This window comes from Oryx dammah, unplaced genomic scaffold (assembly GCF_014754425.2).
Source record: "Oryx dammah isolate SB20612 unplaced genomic scaffold, SCBI_Odam_1.1 HiC_scaffold_12, whole genome shotgun sequence".
NCBI lineage: Eukaryota > Metazoa > Chordata > Mammalia > Artiodactyla > Bovidae > Oryx > Oryx dammah.
In genome coordinates this window covers 14,796,979-14,819,511 of record NW_024070196.1, presented here as the reverse complement: position 1 = coordinate 14,819,511, position 22,533 = coordinate 14,796,979, and the positions used below count along the sequence as shown (strand labels likewise).

At 41.7% G+C, this 22,533-nt stretch overlaps 1 long non-coding RNA gene across 1 annotated transcript; it reads left to right on the top strand.

Moving 5' to 3' along the window:
• Window positions 1-15,533: 15,533 nt before the first annotated feature.
• Window positions 15,534-16,965, top strand: LOC120870899. Its single transcript, XR_005722889.1, has 3 exons — window positions 15,534-16,333; window positions 16,472-16,520; window positions 16,644-16,965. It is a non-coding gene; the product is annotated as an uncharacterized LOC120870899 (long non-coding RNA).
• Window positions 16,966-22,533: the final 5,568 nt, after the last annotated feature.

The following is a 22,533-nucleotide window of genomic DNA, read 5'->3' as shown; positions in this document are numbered from 1 at the left end:
TATACTAATAAAATATTATTTTTATATCTACTTTATATACTAGGATTTCATTTAAAATTTAACTCTAAAAACTTTAGAAAATACAATGTTAGATAACTATAATGTAGGCATTCCTCATTCATTCATATAAAATAAAAGGTATTAATTATAGTAATAAAATAATTTGAAGATTTGCTACTCATTATGGCCTGACACGGTATGCTTTTATTCTTACTGTATTTAATCCTCATAACGTGTGTGTGTGTGTGTGTGTGTGTGTGTTTATCAGTCACTCAGTTGTATCTGACTCTTTGTGACCCCACAGACTATAACCCGCCAGGCTCCTCTATCCATGGAATTCTCCAGACGAGAATACTGGAGTGGGTTGCCATTTCCTTCTCCAAACATCTTTATAAGGTGGGTGTTAATAAATCAGTTTATAGATAAGGAGGCTATGGATTAAAATTCATCAGAGTGAACTGTGAAGCTACATAGTTTTCTTGGTTACAGATTAAGCTGTAACTGAGTCCCAGATGATCATTCTGAGTAATAGGAATTACATTAGTGGTTGTCAGTACACTTAACACCATGCTGTTATAAGTGTATTTTATAAATTATAATTTATAGTTTTTGCATACAGTCCTACTTAATTTAAAAATCTGTGAGATAATTATTACTATCTATACTTAACAGATGAGAAAATCAGCTCAGAAAGGTTACAATGACTTTATCAAAATCACTGTAGTCTATTTTTGGAGGAACAAAGGCTTACATTAGGTCTTTATTTAACAGCATTTTAAAATACTTTAGCTGAAGAATTGATGCTTTTGAACTATGGTGCTGGAGAAGACTCTTGAGAGTCCCTTGGACTGCAAAGAGATCCAACCAGTCCATTCTAAAGGAGACCAGTCTTGGGTGTTCATTGGAAGGACTGATGCTGAAGCTGAAACTCCAATACTTTGGCCACCTCATGCGAAGAGCTGACTCATTTGAAAAGACCCTGATGCTGGGAAGGATTGAGGGCAGGAGGAGAAGGGGACGACAGATGATGAGATGGTTGAATGGCATCACCAACTCGATGGACATAGGTTTGGGTGGACTCCGGGAGTTGGTGATGGACAGGGAGGCCTGGTGTGATGTGGTTCATGGGGTCGCAAAGAGTCAGACATGACTGAGCAACTAAACTGAACAGTATTTTCAAAGCAACACAGACGTATCTAAAGCTAGAATGTGTGAAGACAGAAACAAAAACACGCCTGTGAAAGAAAGCCACCAGCCTTGTTTGGATGGGCCCAGAATTCTTGTCTATTGGGTCCTACCCATGATAGTTCACCCAGACAGTCTGATGGAAACCCTATCACATCAAGTAATTGTTATATTTGTATCCAAAATCGTGGGACTTGTAGTGATTTTAAATATTCCAATATGTGTTTCTGCCTACAGCACCTCAGATCCTGTACTGGTTAGTATTCATATCCTCAAATTTAATTTTTAAGGCATAGTACTTTAAGCCAAGTTCCAAAACATGTCTTTTACATTAGTACTGAACTACTGTAAAAACTCAGTATTTTTATATGTGGTTTTACTGTAAACCATCTCAAATCATTTTTGCAAGTGTTCAGGGAATAAATTATGAATAAATAAGTACATAAATTTAAAAAAAACTCAGTTTCTGCCAGCAAAGAATAACCTGAGTCTACATTTTGTACCTTCTCTGGAGTGATTATTATTCGTAGAATGTTCAAGTAAAACTTTTACATACCAAAAACTCTCTCCTTTCTATGAGTACAACAGATTATTTGAAAACTTCTACCTATTAATCTTTCTATACTTTTTAAACTTTTGTGATAATAAGGCAAACAATCAGTCCACTTGCCCAGGTCTCTTCAGATTCCTGCACTGAAACACACATTGGTCTAAGGAAATCAAAACATTAGTCATCCTTATAGACAACAGACTTGGGGTTGACAAGGGGGATGAAGTTGGGGGAGGGATAAGTGGGAGGTTGGGGTTGACAGATGTAAGTTATTAAAATAGTTCATTCAGTTCAGTTGCTCAGTTATGTCCAGCTCCTTGCAACCCCATGGACTGCAGCATGCCAGGCTTCCCTGTCCATCATCAATTCCTGGAGCTTGCTCAAAATCATGTACATCAAATCAGTGATGCCATCCAACCATCTCATCCTCTGTCGTCCCCTTTTCCTCCTGCCTTCAGTCTTTCCCAGCATCAAGGTCTTTTTCAAAGAGTCAGTTCTTGACATTAGATGGCCAAATTATCGGAGTTTCAGCTTCAGCCTAAGTCCTTCCAGTGAATATTCAGGACTGATTTCCTTTGGGATACATAGGTTTGATCTCCTTGCTGAATGGATAAATAACAAGGTCCTACTGTACAGGACAGGGAACTACACTCAATATCCCATAATAAACCATAATGGAAAGACTATTTTTAAAATGAATGTATATAAATATATGTATGGGGCTTCCCTGGTGGCTCAGTGGTAAAGAATCTGCTTTTCAATGCAGGAGACTTGGGTTCAATCCCTGGGTCAGGAAGATCCTCCAGAGAAGGAAATGGCAATGCATTCCAGTAATCTCATGGAGAGAGGAGCCTGGCGGGAGTCCATGGAGTCACAGAGTTGGACATGACCTAGAGACTAAACAACAACGTATATGTGCATACCTGAGTCACCTCGCACTATAGCAGAAATTAACACACTTTAGGGTAGAAAGTGAAGAAGAGCTCAAAAGCCTCTTGATGAAAGTGAAAGAGGAGAGTGAAAAAGTTGGCTTAAAGCTCAACTTCAGAAAACAAAGATCATGGCATCCGGTCCCAACACTTCATGGGAAATAGATGGGGAAACAGTGGAAACAGTGTCAGACTTTATTTTGGGGGGCTCCAAAATCACTGCAGATGGTGACTGCAGCCATGAAATTAAAAGACGCTTACTCCTTGGAAGAAAAGTTATGACCAATCTAGATAGTATATTCAAAAGCAGAGACATTACTTTGCCGACTAAGGTCCATCTAGTCAAGGCTATGGTTTTTCCAGTGGTCATGTATGGATGTGAGAGTTGGACTATGAAGAAGGCTGAGCACCAAAGAATTGATGCTTTTGAACTGTGGTGTTGGAGAAGATTCTTGAGAGTCCCTTGGACTGCAAGGAGATCCAACCAGTCCATTCTGAAGGAGATCAGCCCTGGCATTTCTTTGGAAGGAATGATGCTAAAGCTGAAGCTCCAGTACTTTGGCCACCTCATGCGAAGAGTTGACTCACTGGAAAAAACTCTGATGCTGGGAGGGATTGGGGGCAGGAGGAGAAGGGGACGACCGAGGATGAGATGGCTGGATGGCATCACGGACTCAATGGACGGGAGTCTGAGTGAACTCCGGGAGATGGTGATGGACAGGGAGGCCTGGCATGCTGCGATTCATGGGGTCGCAAAGAGTCGGACACGACTGAGCGACTGAACTGAACTGAACTGAACTGATACTTTAAATAAATAAATAAAACTTTGGTCATCTAAAATGGTGCATGGAAATAGTTAAACTAAAGGTAACTTCTTATACTAAGAAAGTAGTTTTCAGTGACTTTTTAAAGTCATTTTAAAATTATGATTAATGTTTATATGCTGGATGCAGAAAATACTATGGCGATATAGGTCTATAAGGGTTGGAATCCCAAGTCAAGCGTCACGTGATTTATGATCTCCATTGTAGTGTGTTTGCGCTGCCCTGTCTAAACTGGTCAATCTTTTTCTCTCTCTCACACACACACTTTTCCTCAGTATCACATTACCTGAGAAATTTTGACAGGGAAATTTAAACCAGCGGGAGAAAGATTGTCCTGAGGCTTTGAGAGGATTATCATCACTGCAAGTGCATCATTGCTTCAAGCATTCAACTGAAAAGAAATATAGAAACCTAAGCACGGAAATCAGAAAAGCTTAACAGAAGCAAATTATAAGAAATACTTTCACTTGTTTTTATTTGTTGTTGAGCTCAATAATCTAGTCCATGAAATGGAAAATGAATGTTACTAGAATCTGACTTAGTGACCCATCCATAGAGAAGTCCCTACAGTTTTAAACACAGAGATGAACATAGTTCTTACCACAACCCAGTGTCTGTAACTTAAATGTAACTGACACGTACAGGTCACTGTGCAGAATAATTACCATTGAAAATAATATAACTGGAATCAGAGGTATGGATGAGCAGGGCTAAAGACACCCCCCCACACACAATACTTCTCCCCCTTGTCTGTCTGCAGCTTCCTGAGACAGGGCACAAGCAGATGTGGGGTTCACTGTGCATGCTCAAGTGCTCTTTGCAACCCCTTGGACTGTGACCCACCAGGCTCCTCCGTCCATGAGACTTTCCTGATAGGAATACTGGAGTGGGTTGCCATTTCCTCCTCTAGGGAATCTTCCCAACCCAGGGACTGAACCCACGTGTCCTGCACCTCCTGTCCTTAGCCTGAGATAAACAAGTCTTGGCTTCAAGAAAACCTGGAGGACTCATGTTCTTAAAAGCAAGGCTTTCTCTTCTGCATGATTCCAATAAGCAAATTGTTTTATATACCAGGGTCAGTGGAAGAGAGCTGGAGTATATAGCTATGTAGCATTTTAAAAAGACAGAAACTAATTGTGTATATGAAAATTTTTCTCGACATTCATTTAAAATATATATATATATATATATATAACTGGAGTACAGACTTAAACAAATAAGCTACAACTCAGGCTGGTTACCAAACCCTGTCAATGCATTATAATGTGCCAAAAGTGATGATCTTGGAGGTACTTTAACCAGCTTTGACAACTGGAAACCAAATATCAAACTGAGCAATGTTTGCTGGATGGTATTTTTTAATAGACAAGATATTGTATAGATACTACATTTGAACAATTTTATGATAACTCCTTGGTGAGCTGTTGAAGAGGTAGAAGTACTACATTTTGATGCTTTAAAAATGTACGCTGAATGTATCTTCTTAGGGAAATTTAAGAAACTAATTTAAAATTAAAATATGTCTAGAGAAAGGTTATAGCCCGGTCATGGGAAAGGGAAGCTTTCAAGCCTATGCGCCCCTCCCTTTCCTGGACAATGAGATGCCATTAAGCCAAACACTGAACAGGAATGAGCAAAGCTCAAGCGGGCCCACGGTACACAGTACATATTGCCTAACTCCCCGGTCATTTTGAAGAAGGAATCTTGAAACAGAAAAATACTTGTACAAAATGTCTGATGTCTAGGACGGCTCTTAGGGATTCCCAGGTGGCACAGTGGTAAAGAATCCACCTGCCAATGCAAGAGACACAAGAGATGTGGGTTCTATCCCTGGGTTGGGAAGATTCCCTGAAGGAGGAAATGGCAATCCACTTCCAAATTAAGGGAAGAATAATTTAGGTAAATGTTAACCTGTTTTATAAATGAGAAAGTATTGTCTAAGTAAAAAAAAAAAAAATCAATGGAAGAAGTATGCCATTCAAGCTACACATTTTCAACTTTCATATGCTAAAAAATATAAGAAAGAAAAGCAATACAGATAACAAATGATAAAAATACAGTATCATAAAAAAACCACTAAAATTGATTAAAAGAAAATCAAGGTCCCAATATGCAAACAGGAGAAAATATAAATTAATATTTAAAGTACAAATGAAAATAAGCATTTCAAAAATGCTCAGCCTCAAACAACAAGGACTTAGTGTATATAGCACACTATATACACTATATTCTATAGCTCTATAGAATATAGAACTATATTCACTATCTTGTAATAACCTGTAATAGAAAAGAATATGAAAAAGGATATACATGTGTGTATATATATACATATGAATCGCCTTGCTGTATACCTGAAACTAACACATTGTAAATCAACTACACGTAAAATAAATAAATCAAATTAAATTTAAAAATTTGGATCTTTGAAACAAAATTATGTTCAGCCTCACTTAAAAAAACAATAGTGGAAGAATGCAGTACTTTAAAGCCTAGACTTTACAGTAAAATCAGTCTTGGTCCAAGATCCAATTCAAGCACTTACTAGTTATGTGACTTTGGAGAAGTCACTTGACCTCTCTCAAAAAAGTAAGTTCCTAACTTTTAAAATGGGATGGTAATAGTGTCCTCCTCTTAATAGCTGTTGCAAAGATTAAATGAGCTAATATAGATCAAGTTGTTATGCGATGAATGGCCTATACAAAGTGCACAGTAAGTGTTCTTGTTCTGTTTGATATTGTTACAATTGTCTTCCTCACTCCAAATAACAAACTTAATAAAAAATAATCATATCCCTCAATGCCGGTGAGGATGGAGCTGTGACTCTTGTACTTCCAGGGAGAATGAAACAGGTGCAGTCTTTGAAAAAAATGCAGTTTGGCAATATATATGAGGAATTTTTGAAAGGTTCATACTTTTATCCAGTACATTATTTCTAGGAATCATTCCTAAGCAAAAAAGACACAGATGTGTACAATGGACTTTTGGACTCAGTGGGAGAGGGAGAGGGTGAGATGACTTGGGAAAATGGCATTGAAACATGTATAATATCATGTAAGAATCGAATTGCCAGTCTATGTCTGATGCGGTATATGGCACGTTTGGGGCTGGTGCGCAGGGATGACCCAGGGAGATGTTGTGGGGAGGGGGGTGGGAGGGGGGTTCAGGTTTGGAAGCGCATGTACACCCGTGGTGGATTCATGTCAATGTATGGCAAAACCAATACAGAATTGTAAAGTAAAATAAAAAATAAATTAATTTAAAAAAAAACAGTAAAATGATAGACAAGGGATATTAGAAAATGAGGTCATACAGAAAAGATTTATCACAGTGTGTTAAAGGAAAAAAAATGCCAATAGTGAAGTCAAAGTTGCAGAAATATCTAAACTAATGAGTGTGATTTGTATGCCCAACCACGAAACAGCAACTAAATAATAACCAAAATTTTAATTTAAAAAGAGGTTAGAGAAGTGTTTATAGGCACGGGCGAAGTGATTTTCTTTTTCATTCATTGCTGTAAACCAGAATAGAGCTTAGCATAGTACCTAGCACATAGGAGTGCACGCATGCTAAGTCGCTTCAGTCACGTCCCAACTCTTTGCGACCCTAAGGACTGTAGTCTGCCAGGCTCCTCTGTCCACAGGATTCTCCAGGCAAGAATACTGGAGTGAGTTGCCATGCCCTCCTCCAGGGCATCTTCCTGACCCAGGGATCAAACCCACATCTCTCATGTCTCCTGCACTGGCAGGTAGGTTTTTTATCATTAGCACCACCTGGGAAGCCCAGGACACAGGAGGTGCTCAATCAAATTCTACACTGAATTGAACATCAGAATTCTAAGTGGAACAAGTCAGAAGACATTCTCACACACACACACACACACACACACGCACATACTATAATCTCAACTTTTGTAGAATGACAAAATTCTAGAATCACAGGATTCTAGGAACAAATATGATAAAATGCTAACAATATGTCCTTCAGTGATTTTTTTTCTGCCTCTTAAGAATCTTCTCGGGGAGGGGGGTGGGAGGGGGGTTCATGTTTGGGAACGCATGTACACCTGTGGTGGATTCATGTCAATCTATGCCAAAACCAATACAGAATTGTAAAGTAAAAATTAAAATAAATTAATTAATTAATTTTAAAAAAAAAAGAATCTTCTCTACTTGCCATCTTTTTTCCCCCAATAGAGAGCTATTACATTTATAATCTGGGGTGGGGGGAGAGTAGGAAAAAAAGAAAGAAATCAACTGGAAGCCAACTGGCTCAATTATTTCTTGTTAGACTATTCTGAGTATGTACCATTCCCAAAACATAAAATGGGAAATCAGAATATGAATAGTATGAATAAATTGGGAGGCAGTCTTTAAAACACAGCCCAGGAAAGAAAACATTATAGTAAACTTCAAAACAGCCAAAAAAATTGTGTGTCTTAGTATTAAGAAAATTATACAGGGGCTTTTTGCCTATATAATTTATACATATGAAAAATATGGCATGGCATAAACACTTTAGATACAAACTACTTGTTTTCTCTACCATGGAATTATATTTTCTCTTACATAACATCACAGAGATTTATACATAATGGTTACTGTCGATTTTTTTGCAATCTGAAGAAATCCTATTCATTTAAAATTTCAACTCAACACAAAATTCAACAGGTACATTTTAAGAGATTCATGATATTTTCAAAGGAGGGAACCAAACAATTTCTCAGATTGCCAAATCCTTAAACACACTCACCAGGGGTAATTAGTTCTAGAAAGTGAACTGCCATGTCAGCTAGACCATAAAGTGACCTGGAGTTATGACTGCTGGGCCATTGCTGGATTCAATGGCCAGGACCGTGTGATTTAAATTCACACTTCAGCAAAACTATAGATTACTACGTGTAACTAATTCCAGTAATTTCAGACAGATGGTAAAATCTTGACTCGTGCAAGCTAAATTCTTACATGCCAAGGGTCTGCTGTATCTACACTCTCTGCCTCTTTATAAGTAAAATGTTACATAAGAAAACTGTGATGACAAGGTATGCAGACAGTCAATATTGGTTTTAATCTAAGAAGCCTAACGCAGTCTTTGGTTTATCAAGCACATACTAATAGCTACCTACCTACCTACCTAAGGAACATTACTGAATGCTTTTAAAAAATATATCTTAATGTATTTATTTTTGGCTGCACTAGGTCTTTGTTGCTGGATGCAGCCTCAGTCGTTGTGGAGCACTGGCTTACTTGTCCCATGGCACGTGATATCTTCCAAGACCAGGGATCAAATCTGTGTCCCCTGGACAGGCAGGCAGATTCTTAACCACTGGACCACCAGAGAAGTCCCTATTGCACACCATTGTTGATTAAAAAAATATGACCCAGAACCCAAGTTGAAATCTATTCCTTAATTATTCAGTCTGCCATATTTTCCTGAAACAAATTTATAATTTGTGCATCACTTATCTCACGCCGAGATTCCTAATTTTTTAAGGTGAAATATGTAGTGTTCTTACTTCAGTAGTTTTTAAAAATTGCCCTTCATATGATACCTATTTTTGTAAATAACTGCTTCACAAGTATATTTTCTTTAATAAAACTTCTAGGATTTGCTTCCAAAAACTGCAGGGAGGGGAAAAGTGAGTGAGATTGTAGATGAAACACGAATGGCCGTGATTTGACAATTGTTGAACCTGGCTGATGGGAAAGTAAGAGCTCATGGCACTCTTTTTTTACTATGTTTAAATTTTTACACAGTAAAATGCGGTCAAAGAAGTATTATTTCTTAATTACGTCACTTTACGTGGATCAGTTTGGTTTCCATTCCCACAACTGCTGCGTCCAATAAACATGGCTGAAATACCTACCATATTGATCTTGAAGAGGTTCGAATCGGGTAGTTATCCAATGCGTAGGTCTCCTTCTGGTGCACAGATGATGGAATAAATTTTAATTCTGCCCTGGTCCATGATTTAATCATTCAGCCAAAGAAAGGGATGCCGACATCCAGATTAACCAAGAAGTGGGCTGGATAAATTTCAGCTGTCACAATAAAGTAAATTACACTGCTACATGGCTAATCCAATTTGGTCACTGTGGTGGCCAGGCCATCACTATTATAGAGGACATTAGGGAACTGCCAAAGTGTCAGTGAGACAATCTGCACCTTTTTTTTTTTCTTTTCTGCATTGTCCCAAAGGCAATAAAACAGAGAAAATGAACAATTACAGCCTTCAACACTTAGAAAAAAATTCTGCTCAGCCTGTTTAATGAGAGGATTAAGATTAATGCAAATGGTTAATACAACGTCTGTTTTAGAATGACCATTTGCCAGGGGTGGGTTTCTATCGTGTTCACTTAATTTTCTTTTTCCCTTTCTTTTACCCGGCCATAAGCAGAATTCTGGCATGTTTAGGTCAATTAACTTCTAGCAATGCCTCACATAAGCAGACCTCACATAAAAGCAGAGTGTGTTAAATATTATAATCAAATCTTTAAACTATTACAAACAATAGATCTTCTAAATATACTGCTACTGCTAAAGATTCAGCTGCCTGTTGATTTTAATTTCATTAACTTACTCATGATATAAATAAATTCTGTGTAAAAGAAAAGCTTTAATAATAAATATATTGCAATTATTAATAAAAGGACTCATAGCTACTAAGCATTGCATAGTGCCACCTAGTGGTAACTGTGTCCTCTCCAAATGGACGGCTTGTGAAAAGCGGAAATGTTTTATTTTAAAGCAAACTTATCCAAAAAGACAGCTCTAGAACATACTTATTAATAATTGCTAAAAGGAAGAAGGCTATTAGGGAGAAATGAAATTACACATACCATAAAATCATCAGTGTCTCATAAATTTAGGTCAAAAAAGATTTTATTAGATTAGTAAATATAAAAAGTTATGGATTTTGTTAATGAAGACATGAAATTTTTAAAAGGTTACTTTTTAACACTATGCATCAAGTATGTAACATTCTATTATGAATGCGATATACACCAGTACTCAAAGTGGAATATGTGGTTATCTAGCAAGTTTGGCATATGAAAACATTCAAAAGGGCTTTATATGGTGCTAAATAATCACAAATGATACTTTTAAGCTTTCTTAAGGTCATAGACTCCCTCATCAACAGGTTATCATTTCAGTTTAAGATGTCGTTGGTTTTTAGTTATACTTTATTTTCACAGCAATGAATAATTTTTGTGGTTCAGTTGTGCTAATTGCTCAAACCTGTCTCTGATCTTTTGACTATAAGAGTAAAGACCCAAGAAAATGAAATGAGAAACATGTGACAGACTGGATTAAAGAAAGGGTTGCTATAGAGAACTTGGCTATGGTTAAAGGAGTACATTTTATTTGCTTTACAATGGTAGTCCCCAGTTTGGTCTACTTAATGCACTGTAACTACTTATCTGAAGAACTAAGGTGAAAGGTAAAAGACTCACATTTCTGTCACTTGTTCATTGTAGAGAAAAATGCTCAGAGGATTCCCTTTAAATCATTGCTGCTTTACTTAAAAAAAACAAATCACAGTCTCTTTTGAGACCCAGAAAAATCTCAGCTTCTCTTTTTAAAGTACTTATCATCTATAAACAATGGCTGTATTAAAACAACTCATATATGGACATTTTAAAGAACTATATTTTATGTTGATCTGGGGAAGCTTTTTTCTTTGTTGTTGTTACTCTGATCACTCAAAATCAGAGTGAGTATTAGGGCTTGTCTGTACATCCCAGGAACTTCTCCATTCTTGGAAACGTTGAAAATAGAGCACAGAGCTCAGTAACTTCAACACGAGGCCTGCTGCAGAGCTCCATGTTAACGACCAGAAGGGCCGGTAAAGACAGAAAGAAAGGTAAGAAACAAATAAACAGAGGGAAGGAAAGAAAGAGAAGGAAAGGAAGCAAGGAAGACAGAAAGAGGGAAGGAAGCAAAGGGAGAGAGGGAGGGAGGCAGGGGAGGGGGAACAGAGGGAGAAGTTCTCCTTGCCTCCAACCTCTTGAAATCATTAATTTAGATAATTCCCAAAGGAATCTCTGATCAAAGCCACATGATCTAGACAACTTCTCACGACTGCCTTTAATCAGCTTAACCAAATAAATGCTGCCAAGTCTGTTCCACTTAGTCTATTTTGAGGTCTATTTTGGGGTCTATTTTGAGGCCTCTACCGCACAGTAAGGACACCTAGCAGGCATGGCTGCCAATGCAGGAGACAGAATTTACTCAAAATATTGCAATTTAAGAAACTCAGTTTGGAAAACATGATTCAAGAACTCATTTTACATTGAAATTCAACTCTTCATACTATGCTGGGGTTATATCTGTCAGTGTTCAGTAAAATTACGGTCAGTTGGGAAAAACAAAGTCTGAAGTTTCAACTACTGGATAATCCTGAGCCTTGTGGTATACCATGTATGACAAGCTACTTCTAGGAGGTAAGACAGCAATTACAGTTGTGCCTTATGTAAGGAAAATTCCACAGGAGATGCAGGTACACAAACAAGATAGTTAAATAATGAAACTTCACAGGTATTTTAAAATGTGCCTGCTGGGCCTACAAGGTCATGGAAACATATAAAGTAAATGAACGAACAAGTCTTAATCCAAATGACAATTATACCTGAGACTCTGAAGATTCCTTAAAATTTCCTCCCATATCTTAATGTGTTTTTAGGTACATACATACTGCATTTAAAGTTTTGGAAAACAAAAGCTATGTGCATCTTGCATTCAAGAATGCAATCATAGCATCATTTGGATTTGCCTGAAAATAAATGTTTAAACTGAAATTATTTGTCTGATAACATCATTTGTTAGCCTGAATATGAAACTGTATATTTATGTGTCCTAAAGAGCTCTATAATCAAAGATTCCTAACTCAATATTAAAAAGTAGTAACAAAATGGCTATAAAACAGATTCCCTGGGGTTTCAGAAAGATAAATAGGACACATTGAAAAAGATATGGAATACAGAAGAGACAAGTACAGCTTTCAAGTAAGTGAACATTAATATTAAACTTGAGATTATTTAAAATGGCACATTTCTAGCTATTAAAATTCCCATGCTTATGAAAGACAAGACTTTACTCCACACAGATTACAAAAATTATATTTGTATATATAATATTAGTACTGGCTGGGGATTTTGCCCTATCAAATTAGAAAATATAATAGATATTCAGTAAGCATTTCACTAATTATCTCATAATTTTTTTAACTTGGTATTCTCAGATGTCACCTGATAACTGACATCTATTCAGTTGCTAAGAGATACAAGATCAGTCTGCACTTTTTTGTCTTTAGGAGAATCGCTCTCTTGGATTTTGTCTTAAAGTAGTGAAAGTTACTTCTGTCACCATGTGGGGATTAATATTACTTGTACTAGAAGAAACTCCCAGGTCTCAGAAAGGAAATGAATTACTTTCCATTTGCACAATTTAGAATAAATATCTGGCTTTTCTCTAAGCTTAATGATTTTTCCATTTCACACAACTCAAATATAATAGCATTATTTTATAATCAAATTTAACTGATGAGTCTGTGTTATGAGTATTTTGACAAAACTCTTCTGAGATATGAAGTCATTCAGTCAATTTACATCCCCAAAGTGAAGCTCAAACCCAACATAGAAAGTACTTTCTGCCTATAACTTTGACCATGTGTTTCCTTAAATAGCTGGAAGAGCAAGACTAAACTTGGTCTCTTTGGTTTTTCTTATACTTTATCAAAGAATCAAAAGCAAAACAGTTATAAATATATACATCTTAACTGGTCATTAATTTATCACAAATAAGTATTGATTTGCCTAATCACAGAGAATAATCTTCAAAAATAAGAGCAGTATTTCAATCAGCACATAGTATTCCGAACACTAAGGATCTAGACTCTCTTCCCATGCACAGTTCATAACCTTTCAAGGACAATGTTCTAAATCACATTTTAAAGAAATACCCTGAAAAAGTATTCCATTGCAGTGGCATTGTACATTACTACAGATCCAAGAGGTTCAGTTTTTAGTGCTCAAGTACCTATCAGGAAGCCATTGATCATTTACTCTAATTTTACATCAATGCTTTACCTTACTGGAGTACACCACGAAGAAACACAAGGTAATGCATTTCTTTGTCTATTAAGTAAGGCAATGCCCACTTACCCAGTCCTGTTTTTCCTTAACTTCTTGCACTAGCCAGCTGCCCTCTTGGTGGTTCCTTGCACCTTCTATGCCCGCTTTAGCACAGACAGATTACTACTATTGCTGTTCCAGGATCCATTCAGAAAATCCCTATTACAAGCAGGGTCTTTGAAATGTAATCCTATGCTTTCAAACAAGCTACCTAGTGCCCTTCTTGCGGTGAAGAGGACAATCCACTTCCCTGCCTGCCAGCTTTTCACTTAGGTTATAGAGCCACACCTTTACAAACAAGTTCTGTCTCGAGAGGAAGGAGATATGCAAAATGTTTTAACACCTGGAGAGAAGTCGTAATATAATGTAATGACCTTACAGAACACACCTCAGAAAGAGGGAGGAAACTTCGCTCAGGCTGCAGGGGTTAGGCAGAGACAGGCAAAGTGAATCTGCATCATTAAGACAAGAGTAATAGAAAAAACCTCCCAGGTTTTTCCACTAAGTTTGGGGCAGCAGCAGCAGCAGCAGCAACAATCTAATCAATATGCATATCCTCACCCTTAAAAACCTCTTGTCCCCAGACAGTAACTGCCAGTGCCTCTCCACAGCGTAAGGGCAGAAACCACCTCCTAAAAGGGAGATTTCAGAGGCTTCGGGAGAGGCAACAGCAGGTACCTGGAGCTCCAGCTTTCTGATCTTAGTCCCAGCTGCAAGCCCGATAGTCCGTTCAGGAACCAGCCCCTGGCTCCTAACATCCCCGGCATGGCCCTCTCTGCCAGAGGTGCCAGCGCGCCCGTGGACTCTGCAGCGCAGTTTTCAGACGCCAAACCACCATTCTTCCCTGCCCGCCCCCTACAACGCCCCACCACGACCACGACCCCCCGCCCTCCATCCACTGCCCTCGCTTTCTAACCCTTTTCTTGAGACCTCTCAAGAGATGCTTGGTGGCCAAGAAGAGACGTACCCCGGGCTTCTTTGCCAGGATTGAGTTTCTTGGAATGGGATGGGGGTGGTCATGGAGAGGGGCTCTTTAGGAAAAAAACAAAACTTGGGGCAACCGAGACCCCAGTATCAATGAATCTTTACTCCCACCTCCCACCCCCTGCCCCTGCCTTGAAGACGACTTCTCCCTAGGCGGGCGGCGGCGGCAGCTTAGCCGCCGGGATGGGGCTGAGAGCGCGTCCCCCGGGCGCCCGCAGCCTCGTCAAAAGGACCGCGAGGTTGGGCGCAGCCTTGGAAGGTCAGTGAGCTCGGAGAGCTCCGAGTTAGCGCAGGGCCCAGAGAGCGAGGCTCAGGGGGTGACGCTGAACCTGGACCGGCGCGCGGCCCCGCCAAGGGGCTCCAGGCCAGAGGGTCCGCGGCTGTCAGGGGTGCCCCGGCAGCCCAGGTCAGCCAGCACCGCACACCACACCCCTCAGGATCGAGGCTCTGGATGGGGCTATCGGGGCCGCCAGGCTGAGAAACTTGATGCCAGACAGACAAGCTCTGCCCCCCGCACCCCGCACCCCAGCCAGGACGTGCCCCCCCGCTCTCAGTGAGACCCGCTCCAACGTCCCCCCCCGACCACCCACCGTCACCCAGCCCACCCCGCCAACGCCCCCACCGGGTCCTCGGGGCTCCGGCGGGTAATTACCTCTCCCGGAGGCGGAGTGGGGGGCGGCAGCGGCAGCGGCAGCGGCAGACACTTTGAGTCTGACTTTCCGGCGTTCGCTGGTGAGCCTGTGAGCGCCGAGCAGGAGCAGTAACCTGCTATTTATAGACCGGAGCCTCAGCACCCGGGGCTGGGAGCCGGGAGGAAGCGAGCCGGAGGCGCGGCGGCGGCGCAGGGCGCAGGGCGCGGGCGGCGGCTCCCGAGGCTCCCGCGCCTCCCTCGGGCTCCCGGTCCCGCCGCGCTCCCAGCTCCCTCCCCGGCCGCGCGCGCCCGGGAGAAGTTACCGCCGGCGCGGCCGCCTCTCCGGCGGCTCACACGCCCCCTGGCACAGCCGCTACTTTCTGCCCCCCGCCCCACCCCTCCCTGCTCCTCTTCCTCCTCCTCCTCCTCCTCGGCCCTTTCCCAGCGGTCTCCTCCCAATGTCACCGGCGGCCGAAGAGAGGCAGCGACGGCAACCACAGTGGCGAACCTGGCGCAGCTCGCTTCCCGCTACCGATGGAGTGGAGTTGGTGACCCGGCCGCCCAATCCACAACGACCCCGACACGCGTGCTCCGTGGGTGGCCTCCCCGCTCCCCGGCCTTCTGCTGGGCCCCTCTGCTAGCGGGGATGGTCCCCAGGCTGGGTGCTGGGTTCGCCGCTGCGGAGCGCTTTAGGGAGCGGTGACCCGAGGCCGGCACACTGCTCCTGGGGCCACCGAAACCGCAGGATTTTTAAGCCGCGGGAGGAGGCGTCCCGGATCCTGGCTCAGACCCAGGTGGGGTCGGGACAGAGTGGGAGGAGGTGTCCCCTGTTCCCCGGACTTCTGCCTGCCACCGCCCTGGGACCCCTGTCTCTCGCCACTCCTCCGCCGTGGCCCAGGATGAAGTCGAGGGGAGGAGACCTGAGCACCGGCGAGGCTGCCAACTCAGCTCGGTCCCCCGCCACCCACCAACAGCCCCCACGTCGCGGCTCGGTGACTGGGGCCGAGCCGCTCCCAACAAGCATGTGACATGCCTTGAGCAGCCCGGGCGCTTGGGGACAGATCTACACTCGGCGTTGTTTGGGGTGTCGGGAAAACAGGGTACGTAATCGCGCAGGCTGCACGGAGCTAACTCTCCTCCACCGCCTAGCCGACAAGCCCGCAGGCGAAGGCAAGCAGCCGGGCTATTCCGGGTTGTGGGGTGTGGGGCAAACAGCTCTCCCCATCTGCGCCTTACAGGTGCCACCTGGCGGTTCTCTTGGAGAGGTTTCCACTCAGCGGCTCAAAGGTAATGGGGGTGTCGGGAAGGCGAGGGCCAGTCCGGACAGGCACTCTCAAGCCTTTCCCCTCCCAACCAGCACTTTAAATTTACATTTTAAAAAAGAAGTGAGAATGCTCATACGGCTTACAGTTTGTTCCGCAGAGACCGGACTCCCCAAGTTGGGATGGAGAAGTCGATTTGGGTAAGTCAGGACTCAACAGTTACACAAAGCCGGAAGCTGGAGCTGCCCCCAGCTGTCACCCCCTGTGTCTAGGCGTCCCTTCGCTTCGCAAGCACTGAACTGCCTCTAGAGTCGAAGCTCTACCTATGAGAGCAGAGACTTGGGTGTTTGGTTTTGTGTTTTCTTCCCCGCCCCCCACCCCAATCACTCTTCCTCAGAACTTGGAACAACGCTTAACGTGCAGTTGCTTCCATATATGTTTACAGAATGAATTAATAAACATTATGGACCAGAAACTGTGCTTGGCCCATTCTCACCCTGCAGCCCTTCCCCTTCTTTCTCTTCAAGCTCTTTCTGCTACACTCAGCTACCATCACAGGTGAGGTGGATGGAGAGAAGCGGAAACAAAATAGGCAAGCAATCCATGCAGGCCCTGGAGGATATGGATCATACCTGAGGAGTCCATTACACAGTGAAATTTCCCCTTCATGCGGTAGTACAGAACACACTCCTCTCAAGAAATGAAAAGAAAAAAAAAATCCTCTGTCATACTTGGGACTTGATGCAATGGATAAATCCTGTTTGTAGAGATCTACTAGCAAGATGAGGCAACTTTATCACTGGGCAAGAGTTTCAGCCTTTTTTTATTAAAAAAAAATACAGAAATAGCGAAAGAATATCAGAACATCAGAGTGCCAGAGCTTTGCCACTAAATTGAAAAGATGTTTGGCATAGCTGTCTTCTAACTTTGAATGGAGGGTGCCAGAGCTTTGCCACTAAATTGAAAAGATGTTTGGCATAGCTGTCTTCCAACTTTGAATGGAGATTTGGGTGGATGGGTGTGGGTGTGTGGGGCTGGGAGGAACGTCCATGAAGACTGCCACAGTGCCAGAAGTATTAAACCTTTCCTTCTAAAAGACAGAGCTGTAAAACAGATGCAGCAACTGTCTTTGTGGAAATCAAGTGAGATACCCAGAAAACCCTCTTATAATTAAAACCAAGACATTCATCATGCTGACCAAGACCTTTTACAGACCATTCACAGGGCTGCTGGGGAAAAGGCAACATACCTATGCATATCATCTAGGAAATTTAAATTCCAGGCAGAGAGGATGAAGCAAATACATGTACCACATGACATTTTAAAAATCCATCCATCAGCCTGATATTTACTTTTTTTAGTTATTTGGCAGTGTTTCTCTTGAATAAGCCTAGCAGATTCAGATTCTTCTGTGGCTTATTAAACTCATGCAGCGTCCACTTTTACAAACCTTGGACTTTTAGCCACTTGTGCCCTCAACACATAACTCCATTTGCCAATGAAGGACAAAATATTTTTCATTTCCTTTTGATATATCTTTATAGGGACACAGGTCAAAGGTGATTCCCAGTAGTTACCTTGCGGTCTAAAGCAATAAAATCACCACAGAATCTACAGGGCTGGCATCACACCCTCCTTTTTCAGGGAAGTAGCTCATGCTTTTGAGATAGCTATGGTACAAGGAGGACTCTCCACTTTTGTGAGCCTTCACCATGAAAAGTCTCTAAAAGATAGCACCAAGTATGGCATAGTGGTTTTTTGTTTACCACATCAGTTTATTAATACTAATGGTAACTTTGTAGGTCAAGTCAGTTTGCATTCCAATTTTTGAAGACTTAGTATCGGGAGAGCTGTTTTGATATTCCAACAATAAGATCATCTGTTTTGTGTTCATATGTGTATGTGTAATTAAATCCATGGGAGATGTTATTAGAAATAGAAATTTGACCCAACTTCAGTAAAAGGGGTGGAACTAATGTAAAGACACTTAGCTATCCATGGAATCTAAGGATAAGAATGCAACTGGGTGTCAGTAACAACTTGGAAATAGAGACATGCATTAATGAGTTTCTCTTTCCTTTTCTCCCCTTACCCTACCTCCATTCTCTCTCCTCCTTTGCTCTCTCTCCCCCCATACACTTTCTCTGCTTCTCTGGTGTGCACTGAGTTACATGATTACTCATAGGTCTTGAACTTCATGACCCATGGGCCAGTTCCAAATTCTCAAGGAAGTACCATGATTGACTGCCAAACTCCAAGCCAGACAATCCTGGCTAGGGGGCATGGTCAAGTTGCATTCCCATAGCAACTACTGTAGCAATCACATGGTTAATAGTGGTAGGCTGAGGCAGGAAGGGAAGGAAAAGATTCCCACAACATGGGGAGGGGTTCCTGACCCCTTCCCCTGACCACTAGCATCTCTGAACATTTGCTGTTCTCTGAATAATGGCACAAAGGCAGAAGGAGGTAGGGAGGAGAATGCGTATGCATGTTTAAATCCTGAGTGACAGACAATGCCTCTTGCTCATGGGGATACCCTAAGATGCTGGTCCCACTAAAAGTAACAGAATGATTTTATGATCACTCAACGTGGGACTAGATGAACATGAGGACAGAATCAAGCATTTCACAGAGAGTTTACTTTAGCGCCTCTTTTCGTGGCAAATTAAGTAAGAGATTTTTTTTTAACTGAAGGAAATGAGTGTGATATCATTTACATTTATCAAAGATAAACATTCTGCATTCTCATTTACATAAGTTATTTCTAAAATGTATACAAATCATATATTTGAAATCAAATCATACATCAAATATAATTTGATGGTGAATCATAACATTTTTTCTGGTCAGAAGCCACTTTGAAAATTTGAAGAGGGCTGTGGACTTTCCCTATTAAAAAATATGAGCAGATGCACACATTGTTTAAAAAATTTATTGAAGTATAGTTGATTTACAATATTGTGTTAATTTCAGCTATACAGAAAAGTGACTCAGTTATACATATGTTCTTTTTCATATTCTTTTCCATTATGGTTATTACACGGTATTGAATATAGTTCCCTCTTCTATACAGTAGGACCTGGTTGTTTATCCATGGCATATATACTAGTTTGGATGAACATATATTATAGCGGGATGATAGCTAACATATTTATTTGACACCTGTAACTTCACATATCGTGTTTCTTTTGAGTTCCTCCAACCAATCACATCTGAGGTTGAAACAAGGACTCCCGATTCTTCAACAAAAGATTCCAAATGCCCAGTAAGTCAAAAGATTGGTCAGGACTTTCCTAATGGTACGGTGGTTAAAATTCCGAGCTCCCAACGCAGGGGGCATGGATTCGATACCTGGTGGGGGAACTAAGGTCCTGCATATGGCATGTAACGCAGCCCCCCACCCCCCCAAAAAAAGAGTTGGTGGTGGGGAGTGCTGGAGCATACGTGAACTTGAGGAAAGAGTCCCGCCACCCACAACTCCTGCCCTGAAGAGATCCAAATGAGTGCAGGTAAGGCAAGAAGACAGAGCTCTCAGAAGGACAGGAGAAAGTATCAATGGGGAGAAGCTAGGATTGCTGTTGCTGCTGTTTAGTCACTAAGTCGTGTCGGACTCTTTCTTTGTGACCCCAAAGACTGTAGCCTGTCTGGCTCCTCTGTCCCTGGGATTCTCCAGGCAAGAATACTAGAGTGGGTTGCCATTCCCTTCTTCAGGGAATCTTCCCAACCTAGGGATCAAACCTGTGTCTCCTGCTTAGCAGTCAGAATCTTTACCACTTGCCACCTAGGAAGCTCGTTGCTAGGACTCTCACAACAAAATACTCCAAACTAGCTGGCACAAACAACAGAAATAAATGTCACACAGTTCTGGAGTTTGGAAATCCAAGATCAAGATGCTGGCAGAGCTGGCTTCTTCTGAAGCCTCTTTCCTTAGCCTGCTGATGCCTGCTCGCCTGTGTGTCCTCACACGGCTTCCTGTGCACCAGCCCTGCTGTGTCTCTTTTTGTGTCTAAATTTCCTCTTCTTAGAAGGTCCACTTAGGATTGGGTTAGAGCCCATCCTAACAGATTCATTTTTAGTCTGATCACCTCTGTAAAGACCCTCTCTCCAAATAGACAGCCACATTCTGAGGGATTAGGGCTTCAAATATATGAACTGGGCAGGCGCACAGTTCAGCCCATAATTGACATGACTCAAACTCCAGAAAGAGTCTGAGAATGGAGGTGAGATAGAGATTGCCCCTTTATATTGAGAGCCCAAGAGGAATGAAATTTGTGTCCTGTTTTCCCATTGGAATATTTTGGAAAATCTCAATCTTGAGATAAACCCAGAACACAATGATATAAAGTAGGAATATAAATGTCACCAGGCCTTGCATGCATGTCACTTAAGTAACTTCAGTTGTGCTTGACTCTTTGAGACCCTATGGACTATAGTCCACCAAGCTCCTCTGTCCAAAGGATTCTCCAGGCAAGAATACTAGTGTGGGTTGCCATGCCCTCCTCCAGGGGATCGTCTCAACCCAGGGATTGAACCCATATCTCTTAAGTCTCATGCATTGGCAGGCAGGTTCTTTACCACTAGCATCACACAGCCTTGCCAGCCCCCTGGGCTTTCTCATGGTGCCTAAGTGGTGATAAAGAGGTGTCTGCAAGCTGCAGGAGGCTTGGAAGTTAGTGGGGAAAGAGAGCCAGCAAGACATGGAAAAGGCCACCTAGGAGGGCAAACAGACACAGGACAAGCAACAGAGTGGTCTGGTGACCGGTATGCAGATATGTGGCTACCATTCCGTGGCATGGCACAGGGCAGGCTTGGGGCCAAAGCAGGGACTTCAGAATAGTCAGTGGCTGTGCCCTAGAGCAATGCCGTGTATCACTCACACCTGGAGAACAGAGGCCAAGTCATCTCTGCAGAAGATGAGAGAGATCATCAATACCCAGACGTGTCCCCCAATGTCATGATGCTCCAAAAGTCTCCCCAGGACCAACAAGCAACCCCAGAGGTGAGAGAGAAAGAAGAGAGGGAACAAAAGTCTCTAAAACTGGTAAGGTTTAAACCAGGATAGGTTTGCTTTAGATGACTGGAGAGGACTAAGAAAAGTAAATGAAGTTTTCTGTTTCTGAGTACAAATGAGTGCCTCTAAGTTAATTTTACTGTAGAAAACTGTTTCACTTTTTGTACCTGAGATTTAGGGACTATTGACTTTTAAGAATAGATCCTTTACACTTCACATGTTTAACACACTTTCAAGAAGTTTGTAAATCTCTTGGAATAGCACCACAAGGGCATCCCAGGTGGCTCAGTGATAAAGAATCCACCTGCCAGTTAGGAGATGCAAGAGACATGAGTTTGATCCCTGGATCGGGAAGATCCCCTGGAGAAAGAAATGGCAACCCACTCCAGTATTCTTGCTTGGAAAATACCATGGACAGAGGAACCTACCAAGCTACAGTCCATGTGGTCACAAACAGTCAGGCATGACGGAGCCACTGAGCACCCAGGCATGCACGTACCATCTATGAATGCAGACTAAGAATGCATGCCCTAAGGGATCTGGTTTTATTAATCTGGTTTTATGAAGAATCCTTTTTAACTGAAAAAATACCTGTTAATATATATAATTTTCCACTAATGTATTATTTGAAATTCTACTTTCTGAAAGGCTAGTGTCTATAAGTTACAGCACAATAGCTCATGTGCTTGTGTTTAGTAAATGCCAGAGAAGGAACAGAATCATAAATAGAGAAATTATAGGCAATCACGGGGTAAAGATAGCTATATTCACATGGAGGTGACCGTATTATGCTGCTTTACTTTGAGAAATAAAAAGCTTTTTAACAGAAGTCTTCAAAATGAAAACATCTGAGTTAATTGTTTTTCTTCTTCCCCATTTTCAAGCAAATACCTTTTTATTACCTAATTATATGTCACTAGTGCCATAAAATGAAGGAGAAGCTTACATGTCAGACATATTTGCAGGGAAGGCTTGTGGTAATCAGGGCCATTAATTGCAGTGATACTTCTGAATATTTTCTTATATC